The sequence below is a fragment of the Erinaceus europaeus genome, chromosome 1 (assembly GCF_950295315.1).
Source record: "Erinaceus europaeus chromosome 1, mEriEur2.1, whole genome shotgun sequence".
NCBI lineage: Eukaryota > Metazoa > Chordata > Mammalia > Eulipotyphla > Erinaceidae > Erinaceus > Erinaceus europaeus.
In genome coordinates this window covers 131,588,878-131,606,806 of record NC_080162.1, presented here as the reverse complement: position 1 = coordinate 131,606,806, position 17,929 = coordinate 131,588,878, and the positions used below count along the sequence as shown (strand labels likewise).

The 17,929-nt window shown below is 35.4% G+C and overlaps 1 protein-coding gene across 1 annotated transcript in view; it reads right to left on the bottom strand.

The window, feature by feature from the left end:
- The window catches only part of CSMD3 (CUB and Sushi multiple domains 3), a 1,712,448-nt gene that overhangs the window by 624,461 nt on the left and 1,070,058 nt on the right, over positions 1-17,929 (bottom strand). The window lies entirely within an intron of this gene.

Here is a 17,929-nt window from a genome sequence, read left to right as displayed (position 1 = left end):
CTTCAATTCTCCTCGGTGTCTCTTGCCTATTTCGAGTTATCTCTTGAATAAACGAGGGAGAATCGGTCGCTTGCCTTCCTAGCAGAAGAGCCAGCCCACGTAAGCACTGGCAGCATGGGATATATTTCACCAAGAAAATGCAGCTAAAATACACATAGGACTCTTAACCTTTTAACACACAAATGCATGAGAATAAATTAAGAAGAAAATATATAATTTAACTGAAAAAGGGGAATTTTAATTAAAACTAAAATGAGATGCTACAAATACCTATTATGTCTAACAAACATACTAATATCAAATGCTTGCAAAAATCTGAAAAAAATAGAATTATTCACATATCACTACTGAGATTATGAAATAACACAGTTACTCTGAAAAAAAGTACGAGAGGTCTTTGCAAAACTAAGCATACACTTAGCATATAACCTAGTAAGTGCAAACTTGAGCAATTACCCTAGATAAATAAAACCTTATGCTTATACTGAAACCTCACATGGATGCCCACAGGAGCTATGTTAATAATTGTCGAAAGTGAGTAACAACCCAGATACCCTTCAATAAATGAATGATTCACTGAGGCTATTTTATTCCATGGAATATTACTCAGCAGTAAAAATAAATTATGCTACACATTGTGTCAACTTGGAAGGAACTGAAAGCAATTACACTGAATAAAAATCACAATGTTAAAACATTATAAACTGATTCCATGCACATAAACTGCATGTAAACCACTAGCTGTGGTCTATAGTAGCAGATTCAAGGACTCAAATGGGGGGGGGGGGGTTGTGGATCCACTGTACAATGATGAGGAGGACTTAAACTGGCGGTGAGAGCGCTACTCAAGACACCTGCTGTCATGGGGAGCCAAAACCTGTATTCATGTGACAAGTGTCTTGTAAATCATTACCCATCCCCCAGTAAAGGGATTCAAATATTGGAAAAAGTATTGAGGTAACACTGGTTTACAAGACGGAGTGTTTTTGCAGTACAATTTCAGACCTCTTAATGATGGGTGTATGTGACATTGTTAAGTGTCAAAATGATGAAGCTTAAAAACACACTGATGACTACAATGAGGAAGGGAGATAATGGAAAGAAGTAAGTGTGACCATAAAAGAGAAATATAAGGGAGGCGTGTGGGAGCCAGGCTCAAACCTGTGTTACTCAACGAGCAAAGCAGCATACTTTCCAAGAGAGCTATTTTACCAGTCCTGGACACTTTATAACACTTTCTAACACTTTATAGATTATATTTCATTTTATTTCATTTCATTTATAAGTCTGATTATTATTTTAATCCATATTTTTGAATGAAGAAATTAAAACATAGAGGGAAGAAGAAACTTGACAAACACTCAAATTGAAAGAGAAGGGAAATTAGCACTACTTGCAATGACATGATGTCATACATAAAAATCTTAAATAATCCAGTTTAAAATTCTTAGAAATCATTAGACAACGCAGTGATGTGACAGGGTATACAACTAATATGCAAAAAAAAAGATCAGTGGTATCCCACTATGCAAACAATGAACGGGAAGAAGACTCTAACCATATTTATAATAGAATCAAAAAGTTAGGTGATTAGGAATAAGCTTAACAACAAAAAAGGTGAAAGATGAATACACTGAAAATTATGAATGCCTCTTAAAGGAAGCACAAAAAGACACAAAATAGAAAGATATTTCATGCACATGGATTTGAAGAATTAATGTAGTTAAAATGTCAATCTTATGGAGAACAATACATTGGTTCTATACAATTCCTGTTAAATTCCCATTGAATTTCTTTAAAAGAATAGAGCAAATGCTACAGAAGTTTGGCTGCAACAACAAATGACCTAGAATTGCCAAACACAACATGGAGAAGTAAGAACAAGGGTAGAGGCAGGGGTACGGGTGGCAGTGCAATGGATTAAGCGTACATGGCGCCAAGTGCAAGGCCCAACATAAGGATCCCAGTTCGAGTCCCGGCTCTCCACCTGCAAGGGGGTTACTTCACAAACAGTGTAGCAGATATTCAGGTGTCTATGTTTCTTTCCCCCTCTCTGTCCTCCCCTCCTCTCTCAATTTCTCTCTATCCTATCCAACAACGACAGCAATAACAACAACAATAATAATAACAACAAAAAAAAAATAGGGGCAACAAAAGGGAAAAAATAGCTTCCAGGAGCAGTGGTTTTGTAGAACAGGAACCTAGCCCTAGTGATAACCCTGGAGGAAAAAAAAAGACAAATTTTAGTTGTATTCTTTCTGCTTGATATTAACTATTATTCATCCAAATTTCAGACAAGTCTAAAAAAAAAAAAAGGATAGAAGCATCACGCTGCCTGGTTTCAAATTATATGATTATGTTACCAGTCAATAGTAATCAAACTGTGTATATTGGAACAAAAATAAACACGCACACACATACACACGAGATGAAAATGTAATGACCAGAAATACGCCCTCATACAAATGGACAAAAGGCATTCAATTATAGGGAAAAAGATTTGTATGTGTTGTATATCAAAGGACTAATAACGAAAGTATATAAAGAGCTCATAAAACTCAGAAGCAATAAGAACAACAAAAACATGCTCAAATGAAGAAAGGATACAAACAAGATCCTTTAATAAAGAAGATATTCAGATGGACAGCCAACATACAAAAAAACCCCAAAAACCCAAAAAACCCAAAGTCACAGATTATCAGAGAAATGCTAATCTAATTAATGAGATACCATCTCACATCTACGAGAATGTCATACAATAAAAAGGAAGGAAAGAAATGCTAGGGAGGAAGTGAGGAAAATGAATCAGTGTTACACTGTCCTGTTAATAAACATCTCCCCAATAAATATCTCCCCAAATAAACATCTCCATCAATCAAGTGACTTACCCAAAAAGAAGAAAAGAGAAACTAGAACAGCATGTTCTAATTACTTAGAGCAGCTAGTGTAAACAGGCCAACAAGAGACCCTAAATAAAAATATCAGAGCCTTTATAGTAAAATTAGCTTAAAATGTAAATTATAGCATAAAACTAAAATGATATAATTAATTAAATTAAAATTTCTGAAATAAGTTATGAATCTTTAAATGTCACTTCAAAAAAATTAAAGCATAGGTCTACCTTTTTTTGATTGGAATAGTTCCAAATCTTCTATGTCTAAAATACATAGAAGATTGGTTTTTGTTATTTATTTTTAATATTTTATTTATTTATTCATGAAAGGGATAGGAGGAGAGAGAAAAAGAAAAAAAACAGACATCACTCAGGTACATTTGCTGCTGGAGATCAAACTCAGGACTTCATGACTGAGAATCCAAAGCTTTATTCATTGTGACACTTTCCAGACCACTTATTATTATTATTACTATTATTATTTTCTGATCAGCTCTGATTTATGATGGTGCTGGGGACTGAACCTGGGACTTTGGAATTTCAGGCATGAGGGTCTCTTGGCATAACCATTCTTCTATCTAACCCTACCCTAAAATACTTAACTTTAAATGTATTAACTAATCAGAAAAGGTTATCTGCATAGGTGAGCATTATAATCTTATAGTATATCACAGGTATATATGAAGCCAAACAGAATAAAGTCTATATATCTTAGAAAGAGATGTTTTTCAACATGAAAGGCAATTATTTGAGAACAGATGCTAGTAAAGTAGTGACATTCTGTCTTTAGAGTATAGATCGAATGCAAAGCATTTGAGTATACTTTATAAGTGTATACTTTCAAGCAAAAATAAAATTCCCTTTTAATTATCATCATCTCCATTTTTAAATGGGCAAGGTAATGTTAAGTATTTGTTCTTAATATACTAAGAATTTGATTTTAAGAAACAGCAGTTTTTTTTTTTTTTTAAAAAAAAAACAACGACAGTGTGTTTCTTCAACTCAAAATTCTTCCATTATAAAATAAAAAGAAGATTGCGTTATGAAGTACTAATGGAACTTTGACTACTGGTCATTCATGATGACAATAAAATATAACTAATTGGAAATGGAAAGGCAAGAAACATTGAGTAGCTTATCATTCTTCAATATGCAAAGCTTTGGTACCTTCTATTGAAAAACTTCACAGAAGCATTTTTTTCACAGCTCAGCATCCCTTCCTAATTAAACTCCTTTTTTGACTTCTCATTCATAAAATTGTTTATTTTCTGGATTACTTGTTCCTTTGAATTTTGTTCTTCATATCTGTTCTTGGTATCAGTTGTTTTCTCTACCATTTCTTCTTCATTTTTTAAAAATTTAAATGTGGGAACAGAGCTTTTCATATAATTGGCACCAAATTCCCAAGGCCTATTCTTTCTATTCTTTATGTATTTTATCAAGAGGAGAGGGAAAAAAGAGACACCACAACTCTGCTCCACCGTTCGTGGGGCTGCCCCAGTTCCATTCATAGTGCTCCCATGCAGTGTTGGGGAAACAATCCAAGGCTTCTACAAGATAAGACACATGTTCAGTGGATGAACATATCCTGTGAAAGTAACCATTTATCGAAGGTATATTTGGGGGGGGGTTGGTTTTTACTCTCTGGCTGTAATAAGAAAATGGCATTAAATTTATTGTTTTCATTCTCCGAATTTTAGGCTGCTTCATCTGTAAAATTGGCATAGTAATATTTTAATGGCGTGATATAATATAAAGTAAAAGTACTAAAGTTCTTATCTAACAATCAGATTGTATAATTATATGAAAATATTCATTCAAAATGAATCATTGCAACTTGGGAAGTGGTAGAGAGAATGAAATGTTGGACTTTAAGCATGAGGTCCCAAGTTTGATCTTCAGCATTACATGTGCCAAAGTGATGTCTGATTCTCTTTCTCTTCTCCTAGCTTTCTCATTAATAACATTTAAAAAAATGAATCATTAAAGATAGCAATTTTACTATTCACTTTTATATTATCTATTTTTTAATTTTTTATTTTTTTTTTTGCGACATGTCAGGAGACCAGCAAAGTCATAGCCTAAATCTGGTATTCACAAGGTCTTTTTTTTTTTTTTCTTCCAGTTTTATTGTCTTGAATTTATTGTACTGGATAAGTAAATGGCAATATATTTTCCACTTCATTATAAGGAAAGCATGTTGGACAATGGGAATACTTAACCTAGAAGAAATTCCTATTCAAAGTTGAATCAATCAGATAAGATTTGAAATGCAGATGGTAACCTAAGAGGTAGGTGGATTTCATCCTGGAGAATTTTGCCCTTGATTGAGTCCTTGCCTTGTATATCATCCATCCATTTGATAAAGAATGTTCTGCATTATTATTAGGCTTATACCTACCCAGCTACTCAGTAATGTGGCTATCTTTAGTATCTCATTCTGTTTCTAAGGATATACCTAATGATACAGCAAGTCAGGTTAAAATAGATATTAGTCTGACAAAGATATTCCTATCAACCCAGGAGGGAAATAAAGATGCTTAATGCATGGGATGTGAAAGAAAACCTCAAAGATAATTTTATAATACACTTTGAATTGCACAGAAATCTCTCTTTCAAAAACACAGATCTAGTAATTGTTTCAGCATATAACTCATGCAGCCACTATGAGCCAGCTATATTATGCATGATAAACTGGATGTATTTTAGTAAGAAAAAAATACCACCTTACTAATGATTGAATCTTGTGCTCCAAATGGCAGGCAGAAGTGAGGATAAAACTGCTCATATATTTTTGGTAAAACTAAAGGCATTTTAAGTTGAAGAATATCAGATTTACATATGTACAATAGTTTATATCCAAGGACCATAAAGTACGAACACAGAAAAGTTCAATTTCACCAGGTTTTCTGCTATGACACAGAGAGAAGGCAGTGGGGTGGGCACCACAACAATGAATTATCTCCCAATGCCATGTACTCCCATGTGGCATGGTGTCAGAGGCTCAAACCTGATTGGGTCCTACACATGGCAAGACAGGAGATCCACAACAGATGACCTCTGATTGGGTCCTACACATGGCAAGACAGGAGATCCACAACAGATGACCTCTGATTGGGTCATACACATGGCAAGACAGGAGATCCACAACAGATGACCTCTGATTGGGTCCTACACATGGCAAGACAGGAGATCCACAACAGATGACCTCTCTTGTTAGTCTGACAAGGCAAAATTTATTAGTCTCCTATTTCAACATTTTCTTTGAGTGATATCTCATCTACATTTATTTCATAGTATTTCTCAGTTACTCAAATGAAATACTTGTTCATTGCCACTATATACCATACCTTTCTTCCCTTCTGCTCTTTCCATTCATTCTCTCCATTTGGAAAACCCTACTTCTCGCCTTCCTTTTCTTACCTATAAAACTTTTTTTTTTCCTTTACATATTATCTTAATTCTTAAGTTTACTAATTCAACCATTCCATCCCAAAAGAGTTTTTCTCTCTTTCTAAATTTTGAGATTCCTAGGACGAAAAAGCCATACGCAGGGATTGCTGTTGTCAAATTAGGAAATTAGCAGCTAGAGTGGGAGGGACCACTTCTGGGTCCAAGTTAAAGCAACAACTGTGAGGGAAAAAAAATCACCTAGAAACTCAGCAGTTTACAATTATGACTTTTTAAGTTTCCAATGCTGTTACTCCACAGATGCTGGAACAATAGCAGGGAGAATTTATATTGGCATCAGAGACCCAAAACTGGCCTGGTGACCCAGGATAAAATTTCTCCTCCCCCATGGCTGTGACTTCTTACGTAATTTACTTAGCCACAAGTAGGTATAGACCAGCATGATCAGGAGTGAGGGATAAGGTCTCAAAACAAAAAGCAGTGCTCAGAGGCAGTGGGTGCCATTTTGGTACTTAGAAAATAAGAGCACACGATCAGAGGAAGAAGGCAGAGAATTTGGGGGACATGAATCTTGCTCTTTCTTTGAACGCTAAGGAGAAAGGAATTCTCTAAGGCTGTAACTGACTTTCCTGCCGGACTAGAGGCTAGAACCACTTTAACTGAAATGAAAGATACTAAACTGGCCTAGTAACAAAGGAGAAAATCTTCTCTCCCCCACCAAAATATATAAACAAACACCTTAGCCACAGCACATCTTGATGACACAACAACAAAAGCCACACTTAAATGGAAACAGAAATACACAAACAATGACAGAAATCCCAAATGACCAGACAGGCACAGATTTAGAAAATGACACAGAGTTCAGAAAACTCATTATGAAATCAAGTCAAGAAATTAAACCTACAATTCAACAACATAGTGATCATTTTACCAAAGAATTACAAAGTACAGAAAAGAACTCCAAACAGAACTGTAGAGCTTAAAGGATACTTTGAATGTAGTTCAGTTTGAGGGAGGAGGCCTTGGAAGTAAATGGTTTAAATAAGCCAGTCAAAAGATTCAGAGTGACTAAATGGATTGAAAAAGCAATACCCATCTATTCTGTATCTCCAGGAAACACACATACAAAAGAAAGACAACAAGAAACTTTGGGTGACAGGCTGGAACATGGAATACCATGCCAGTCATGCAAACAAAAGGGAAGGACAGCTATTCTAATATCAGATAAATTATACATCTAGGCAAAAATGGTGAAAAGGGACAGACATGGATGACAGACATGGATATTACATATTGGTCAGAGGCTCAATCCAACAGGAGGAAATCATCATCATCAAAATATATGGTCCCAATATGCGTACATCCAAATATATTTTTAAAAGTATTTACTGAATTTAAGGGAGATATTGACAGCAGCACAGTATTAGTTGTAGACCTGAACATATAACCCCCAGCAAGAGATGGATCATCAGGACAGAAAAAAAAAAATCAACAAGAAAATAGAGCCCTTAAATGAAGTCATAGATGTGATGAACTTAAGAAATATTCAGAAGCTTTCATCCTCACACAAAAATAAATAAATAATAATATGTGTGCTTTTTAAATGCACATGGAACATTCTCAAGCATCAGCCAGGTGTTGGGACACAAAGACAGCCTTAATAAAATGCATGAATATTGAAATCATAAAAAGAACCAAAGATTTATACCCAACTATGGAGACTGAACAATACACTTGTGAATAATATCTGGGCTACTAAATAAGTCAAAAAGTTTATAGTAACACAGGTCCATATTAACTAAACAGTGAAGATCTCAATTAAGCTACCTAACGTCATAAGTATGTCAATGAGAAATGAGCAACAAAGATACCCAAAAGTCATCAAGGGGGAATGAAATAATAAAAAAAAATAGTTTGAAAAAATCAGAGCAGAAATTAATGAAATTGAATCCAGAAAGACAATCCAAAATATTAATTTACCCAAGTGCCTGTATTATACCCATGTTCCTGGAGTCTTATCTTCCTTCTTTTCTTCCTTCTTCCCTTCCTTCCTTCCTTTCTCTTTCCTTCCTTCCTTCCTTCCTTCCTTCCTTCCTTCCTTCCTTCCTTCCTTCCTTCTTTCTTTTCTCTCTCTCTCACATCTTACTTTGAAAGGATAAATAAAATAGGTGAGCCATAGGTTAGACTTACAAAAACAAAAGAGAGAAAGCTATGATAAAAATAATCAGGGATGAGAGAGATGAAATTACAACTGAATATGGGGACATACTAAGAATCATATGTGAATATTATTAACATCTCTACGAAAATAAATTGGACAACCTAGAAAAGATGGATGCATTTCTAAAAGCATATCACCTGTCAAGCCTAACTCAAGAAGTAGATAGCTTAAACAAGCCAATCCCTTATATAGAATCTGAATCAGTTATCAAAAAAATTTCCAAGCATAAAAGTTCAGACCCAAATGGCTTTATTAATGAATTCTATAAGACTTTCAAAAAATAGCTCGCACCAATTCCCAATTCTTCTCAATCAACTCCAGAAAATTGAAGAGAAGCAAACACTTCCAAACATGTTCTGTGAGGTTAACATCAGCTTGATTTCCAACACAGAAAAAAACTTTGCCGGAAAAGAAAACTATAACCTATATTCCTGACAAGCCTGCACTATAATCCACTGCTCCAGGCAGCCCTTTTTTTTTTTTTTTTTCCATTTTATTGAATAGAACAGAGAGGAATTGAGAGGACAGGGCGAGATATAAAGGGAGAGAAAGATGAGGCATCTGTAGACCTGCTTCACAGCTTGTGAAGTGTTCCCTGTGCAGGTGGGGAGCGAAGGTTCAAACTAGGCTCCTTGTGCAGGTCTTTCTACTTAGCACTATGTGTGCTTAACCAGGTTCACCACCACTTGGCCCCCCTGTAATATTATTTCATTGTTCTGTTGACATTTATCCCAAAGGATATTTGCTATGGCTGCTTCTGTTTTCAAACTTTGTTCTCAGTAAATATAATTCACCAAAATTTTCTAAAGTTGAAGAATGTTAGCACTTTAATAATTAAGGATTTTCATTAATTTTTTTCCTTCAGTTTTTAAGGCAAAACAACCAAGTTTAAAGTTTCTATTTTCAAAAGACTTCAAGGAAGGTATTTTGGTTTATTTTGTAAAAGTGTGGTTCCAAATTGAAAACTTTCCTAAGTCTGAAAGACAAAAGATAATGAGTTGTAAGAAAATGTAGTACTCATATACTAGAGATTTACCTATTAAAATAAGTAGAGCTACCTGGAGAACTAGGCTAGAAATGGATCCTGATTATCATTTAACGTCAAATCTATGAACATGGGATATCTTTCCACTTGTGTCTTTTTCTATTTCTCTTAGTAGTGACTCAAAATATTCAGTGTACAGGCATTTTACCTTCTTTGTTAAACTTATTTATAGATACCTAATTGTTTTTGCTGTTACATTAAAAGGTAGAATTTTGTATTTCTCCTCCTTATGGCTTACTATTTGCATAGAAGAATGGTACTGAGTTTTGTATGTTAATCTTGTAGTTTGCCATCTTACAATAACACCTAATAATTTCTAGGGATTTTATGCTGGATTCTTGGATTTGCTATATATACTGTCATATCACATATGAACAGTGATGACTTTACTTTTTTTCCAATCTCTATCCCTTTTATTCCTTTCACTCATCTTATTGGGATGGCTAGGAGTTCCAAAGACTGAGAAATAGTAATAGTGGCAGTGAATAGCTATTTCTTTTTTTTTTTAAATTTCTTTATTATCTTTATTTATTGGATAGAGACAGTCAGAAATTGAGAGGGAAGGGGATGATAGAGAGGGAGAGAAGCAGAGAGACACCTGCAGCCCTGCTTCAGCATTCACAAAGCTTTCACCCTGCAGGTGGGGAACCAGGGGCTTGAACCTGGATCCTTGTGCATTCTAACATGTGCACTCAACCAGGTGCGCCACCACCTGGCCCCAAATAGCTATTTCTTATACCTGCTCCAAGAGGAAGAGCTTCCCTCTGTTGAGTATATCGTTTGCTGTGGGCATACTATATATGGACTTGACTTGATTGGAATAGCTATTTCTTATACCTGCTCCAAGAGGAAGAGCTTTTCTCTATTGAACATATTGTTTGCTGTGGGCATACTATATATGGACTTGACCTGATTGATGAATTCTCCAGCAAACATAATTATTTTTCACATTATCTTCATGAAGGGATGCTAGATCCTGTCAAAAGTATTTATCTGTATCTTTTAAAATATACTTATGCTGTTTCAGTTCTCGTGTTGTTAATGTGAAGAATGTTTCTTGATGTTCATATATTGAACCAGCTTCGATGCCTGGGGTAGATTCTAGTTGGTTGTGATGTACAAGTCCTTACTTTTTTTCTTCCTATTTTTATTAAATAGGACAAAGAAAAATTGAGAGGAGAGAGGGAGACAGATCAGGAGAGATAAGTATAGACATATTCAGGCCTACTTTACCGCTTATGAGTAGTCCTCCTGCAGATGGAGGGCACAGATTTAAACCTGGTTCCTTAAACATGCCAATGTGCACTTGACAGGTACACCACCAGGTTTGCTAGTATTTTATGATAGAGATTGAGATGCTAGAGATTGAGATCTATATTGAGATCTATATTTAGAGATATAGGTGACTGTATTTCTCTGTCTCTTTTCTCCTTTGGTGTCAGGGTGACATTGACTTCTTAGGTGTTAGGAGTACTCCTCCTGTATTGCTAATTCTTGAAAGAGCTTCAAATATTTCCTCTTTGAAATTTTTTCAAAATTCATTGGCATAACTGCCTCTCCTGGACTTCTGTTATCGGAGAGTCTTGGATAACTATTTCAGAATCTCTCCTTGTAATTGCTTTTATTCATAGTTTTTTTAAATTTATTTTCTTTATTTATTGGATAGAGACTGTCAAAAATCAATGGGGAAGGGGTGGTAGAGAGAGAAAGAGAGAGAGAGAGAGAGAGAGAGAGAGAGAGAGACCAGCAGCACTGCTTCACCATTCAAAAAGCTTTCCACCTGAAAGTAGGGACCTGGGATTCGAACACAGGTCCTTGTGCATTGTAAGGTCCGCTCAACCAAGTGCACCACCACTCACCCCCTTATTCATATTTTCTAGTTGCTCCTGATTCAGTCGTGGAAGGCTATATGTTCCTGAGAACTTATTCATCTCTTCACAATTCTCAAAATTAGTGGTAGATACATACACACACACACACACACACACACACACACACACACACACACACACATATATATTCTTTCATAGAAGCTTCACATGATATTTTAGATTTCTGTGGTATTTATTCTGATTTCTTCCCTTTTCAATTTACTTGAACCCAGTCCCTGTTTTTTATTTTTTTAATGAGTTTAGCTAAGAGTTTTCCAACTTTGTTGTCAGTACTTGTTACTCATACTTATCCATATACTATAACTGTTTTGAGCATTGTGGATATAACTCAGACACTACATACAAAGTGGAGACCTAAAAAAACTAACACTTAGAATCTTTTCACTAATTACCAATAATAGTGCTTATTAGCATTAAAAAATTGAAGCTGGGACAAAACTCAGTGTAAAGGATGAACTTAAATTCCTGAACTGAGTAGTAGTAGTCTCATTTATCTCTCTTCTTCCCTCACTACTCTATTTCTCACAAAATTAAATAAATAAGTTAACAAACCTTGGGCTGGGAGATATATTTTACTGAAGAGTACACTATGGCTAAGAGCTCAGAAACTGCATTTCAATACTACTACTCCTGGAGGCCCCCTCCCTCCATTCTTTCTTTTCTTCCTCCCTTTGTTCCTTCTTTCTTTCCTTTCTCTCTCTCTTTCCTTCTTTCTCTCTTTCAGTCATTCTTTCTCTCTTTCCTTCTTTCTTTTGATAGAGGGTAAGCCACACAGATAGAGAAATTAGACAGAGAGAAGAGAGGTATCTGCTCTTCTGCCCCACCACTCATGAAGCTTCCCCACCGCAGGAGGGAACTAGGAGTCTGAACCTAGCTCCTCATGCATGATAACATAGACACTCTACCAGGAAAGTCATTCCATGGCTTTCTAACATTTTTAAATGTAGAGCCATGTAGTCTTTGAAAAACTTTAAACAAAGGTGTGACATCCAATTGGTATTAAACAAGCAAACAAAACACACCAGTCAGGTGGGAACATACAGAAAGCCTGGCAGAAGGGATAATGAAATGAGAGGCTGTTACAGAAAGGCAGATGTGGTCACGAGAATATGAACAAAGGCAGAGGCACCATGCAATCATTCAAGACTGGGAGACATCAGCCTCTTACTGGATGAGAGGTCCATTTCCTTAAGAATTTTCAACAATATAACCTATGAATCTTGGTGTTTTGTATTACCCAGCATGATTAGATTCTAAGTGGAAAGGTCAAAGATTGAAGGGCATAGAAACTGCTGTGTCAAAAATCAACTATTCTGTGAATGAAAGACAGCAGGATACTTAAAGACGTCCTCTCGGAGGAGCCAGAATGAAACAAGACAGGCACATTACAAATCTAAGCAGGGGATACAGAGGCTAACTGCTGAGAACCAAGGACACTGTTTAGGACAGCATGAGGTAGCAATGTCAGACTTAAGTAGCTCTGATTAAGCAAAAGTGCCTTGCACACTGTATTACCAAGAGGCAAAATGACAGCCTACAAAAAAATTAATAAAAATGAATAGATCATGAAATAGAAGGCATGGGACTGCCAATAGCAGCTTGACATTGATTACGAAGTTGTGTGAGACCTACATTTCAGTTAAATCCACTACGCATTAAATTCAGTGAAATAGTTCTCATTGTTGGTGTTTAATTGATACAGACTGCACTGCTATAGTACTGATGTGCATTTTTTTTTTTAATTCACTAGGCATCATTCAATAAACAACAGCTATTTGCTCAAATGTGGAATTAGCATTGTGTTGGTGAGGACAATGGGCAGGAAAAAAAATGTCAGATTTAATTAGAGTGACTATATATCCTAATTTGTCTATGACTACTAGCTCACACCTGCTGTTCAGACTAATTGTTAATAGTCGCCTTTTTACTCTTAATAAATATTGTATTTGGACAATAAATTATAGATCATCCTAAACAATACTTTATCTGATAAGAATTTAAAAAGACAAAGGAACCCATGATATATTTGAAGAGAACACATAAAACATTTTAGGACAGTGAGTTAATAAATATTATTTTCTTCTTTACCAGAAAAAAAAAATAAAGAATTGGTTCCTGGGAGAACAGGCTACAATGTCTTTCCTAAAGAGAGATTTGATTACTCTAGCAATAGCTCACCAAGTATGGTAGAAGCCTTATCATTCCTGCGATCTACGTTTGAACTCCTACACCCCATGGGAAGTGCTAAGGCACCTGGGGGAAGCTCTGATATTGTCACTTCTTTCCTTCTTCCTGTTGCTCTTTTTTCTGTCTGAATAAAATGTGGCTTGTAACAGTGAAATCACATATGTCTGAGACTCCAGTTCCACAAAATAAAAGAAAAAAAGGGCAGTTTGTTGTGAGTCTGAAAACAATCTGAAAGTCGTTCGAACGACTAGCATCAAGGTGAGAAAAATTTTAGACAATGAAAGTGACAGAGAGAAAGAGAGAAAGAGAGAGGTGGAGAGAATGCATTTATTATAAAAGTGGGATAATTCTGTATGACTGAATGGTATATTTGAGAAGTAATTGAAGATAAATATGCTTAATATTGACTCTATACTCCTAGAATGAATGAATGAATGAATATGTAAATGGGTAATATGAGATAGATCTACTGAAAAGGGTTTAGGTTAGGCCCTGATGTCTCAATTGACAAGCAAACTAAATTTGTAATGGCATACTTATCTGCAATCAGGTCCATTAGCATTTTTAAGATTCCTGTTTACTTTGAACATTACATGCTTTTGAAAAAATAATCTCACTTCAGTTCTGCTTTACTCTCCTCCACAGTATAAAGTGACTACTTAGAAGCAATTCCCTTTCTAAATGAACTTTCACATACTTATGCCATCCTTAATTCCCCTCACTGCTTCATGTGTATACAACACCTCCTTTTTGGAAAGAATGACTAGATATGTTATTTGAAAATATAATCTGGTGGATAAGTTAGATTAAATTGCATAACTTCATTTGAACTAGTAGCATTTAAATACAATATTTATTTTATTTTAATATTCATTATACTGATAGCATAATAATAGTGAAATTACTAAGCATTTATTACACACCAGACATGGTGTTAAGTTCTTTTCAGACACATGAGTTTCAATAATGGTTCCAGCATCTGCTAATGGTAGGACCTTGTTTTCTGACCTTAGTAAATTTATTTTGAAAATGGGGTGATGACACAATGTTCCCCACCTGTTTTATTTATATAATACAGATAATTAATTTATGATAGTAAATTATGTCAAAGAAATATGTACCATGAACAAAACGTTTGACAAGTTAATTATTTAATGTTAATGCTCAATTGTTCACTTAAAAAGATGTATTTTGCAGAAAGTTATGTCAAAAGTCCTTCATGTTTTTTCTACTTTGTCAAAGAATTTCAGTTTTAGTTATATATATGTGTGTACATATATACACATACATATATGTATACATATATGTATACACACACATACACACCCATATATATATATGAGACAACAATTCACTGGGATTCAAAGATATACTGCATTCCAAATTTTGTGCATCCATGATTATACTACATTCAGATAATCTATTTAGGAGATAAATATTACTATTTTTATTTGAGTTAGAAAGCTCAGCCTCAAATGTTTAAATCAGGCAACCAAAGTCAGCAAGTACAGAGAAAAGGCGTGAATTTGGGGCATCAGTGATGGTGCACCTGGCTGAATGCACATATTAGAATGAGCAAAGTTGCAGGTTTGAACCCCTAATCCCTACCCATAGGGGGAAAGTTTTGTAAGCAGTAAAGCAGGTATTCAGATATCTCTCCTTCTCTTTCCTGCTCTATCTTCCCCTACCCTCTCAATTTCTGGCTGTCTCTATTCAATAAATAAAGATTAAAAATACTTGAATTCATATACATATGAAGAATATTGTTTTGCAATATTTTTCAGTAGACAATGGTACACATCTGCTAGTAAGATTGTTTAAGACCAAACAGTTAAAATATTCACTAAATAATTATATCAAAAATAAGTAATGGATGTTAACAATGAAAACAAAGATAGGGAACTTAAATCTTTTAATTTTTCATTCATTTTCTCCAGTCATTAAATCAAAATCACTTCAACAGAGCAATAAATAGGTAGCTACTTTGTGCCATAAAAGTAAATAGAATTAAGCCATGATCACTCGCAATTGCTAGCAACAAAGGACATTTTATTACTATGGGCAAAGTTTAACTTAAAAGTAGATTTAAATTTTTAGATACCTTTGAATAAGTAGCTAAGTTCTTTAATAGAAGAAAAATAAAAGCAGGAGTTCTGGGACGTGTGGTCATAGAGTAATAGCTGACACAGAAACACTTCTCTCAAATAACAAGAAATGACAACTATTGAACTTAGCAAACTTCATCAAACTATAGCTGAGACATCCATAGAAGCATTATAGCCTCAGATGGGTGCTAACACATGGTCAGGGTGTATAGACTTAAAAATCAGACACACAGAAGTTAAGAGTGCTGGCAGCTGATGGTTTCATTTTAGCTCTACTTAGCTGCACCTAGTGATGGCTGTGAGAGCAGGAAACCTTTGGGTTTTAACCTATGACTTCAGGGGAGTCAGTGCACTGAAATGCTGACAAGGACACACCACAGTGTCAGCGAAAATATCTGATGACGACACTGTGTCATCTGTCCTGGAACTAAGGCAAACATATAGGAAGGTAAACAGATTGCTGGCAGCTGGCAGATAATGAAATAGCGCTACTTCACAGTGAGCGCTGAGGTTTGAATACAGTCTATAGAGACGCCCTGTATATACACAACACAAAGCACAAAGTATAGAAATACCTCAAGAAAATAACAAGAAAAACAATCCTATCCATCATGCCCCACCACTTGATATATAAACAAAGAAAAGTCCAGTAATCATAATAGCAGCACCTGTTGGAATAACAATAAAAAATGCTAAATGTGTATGTAACAGTAGAGAATTAAATAAAATCCCCAAAATGACATATATTATAGATAGAAATGTAACAGAAGGACCTGGAAGACCTATGAAAGAAAGAATATAGAAAGCTCATTATGAAAGTTATCCAATAACATAAGTTTAACATGGAAAATTAATTCATGAATTTCACTTAAGAAATTAAGAAACATAAAAGAAGAACTCCAGAGTTCACTAAGAAATTAGAAAACATGAAAGAAGAACTTCAGAGTTCATTAAGCATCTAAGAAGCTTGAAAGAGAGTCTGGTGGTAGCGCAGCAGGTTAAGCGCAGGTGGCACAAAATGCAAGAACCGGCATAAGGATCCCAGTTAGAGCCCCCGGCTCCCCACCTGCATGGGAGTCGCTTCACAAGCAGTGAAGCAGGTCTGCAGGTGTCTATTTTTCTCTCCCCCTCTGTCTTCCCCTCTTTTCTCCATTTCTCTCTGTCCTACCCAACAACGACAACACCAATAACAACAACAATAATAACTACAACAACAAAAGAACAACAAAAAAGGGAACAAATAAATAAATATTTAAAAAAAGAAATAAAGAAAACTATCCCTTTAAAAAAACAAAAAGTCCCTACCTGCAGGGAAGTCGCTTCACAAGCAGTGAAGCAGGTCTGCAGGTGTCCATCTCTCTCTCCCCCTCTGCCTTTCCCTCTTCTCTCCATTACTCTCTGTCCTATCCAAGAACAACAACAACAACAAAAAGAAGAAGCTTGAAAGAAAGACTCATAACAGAGTTTACTAAGGATTTAGGAAGTAAGAAAGAAAAACTTCAAACAGTGTTGCAAGGTGTGAGAGACACTTTGAATGCATCACAGGCTCAGGTAGGAGGCTTAGGAAGTAGAATCAATCATTCAAAGAATAAAATATCTGGTTCATAAGATACAATGAACTCACTCGGTCAATTTAAAAGTGGTGAAGAAAAAAGCGTTAGGAAGAATAAAGCAAATTTTTGTGAAATAGCATACTCCATCCAAAGGTGAAATGTAAAAGTGACAGGAATTCCTTAGGAGAAGACTGGGTGAAGGAAACATAAACCATATTCAAGGAAATTACAATAGAAATTTTTCCTCAGAGGGGCAATAGTCAGGACATAGAAATCCAGGAGCAAAGCAAACACCAGGTTCCTGATTGCAAAATGACCAACACCAAGACACATCATTGTAAAACTGGCAAAACTCAATGACAAAAAGATGGCAGGTTACTAGACAAAGGAAAGATGTGACAAAAGTAGAATATAAGTCTTTCCTCAGACATTTCACTGCAAACCCAAGAGGGAAAGAGAGAGTTGAAAGATATACTCAAAGAGAGAGTGCAACGATATACTAAAAGATAAAAACTGCCAACCGTGGGTACTCTACCCTGCAAAATTATCCTTTAAATATCAGGGGTAAACACAGATCTTCTCAAACATGTGAAAGTAAAAGTAAATTGCCCTGACTAGC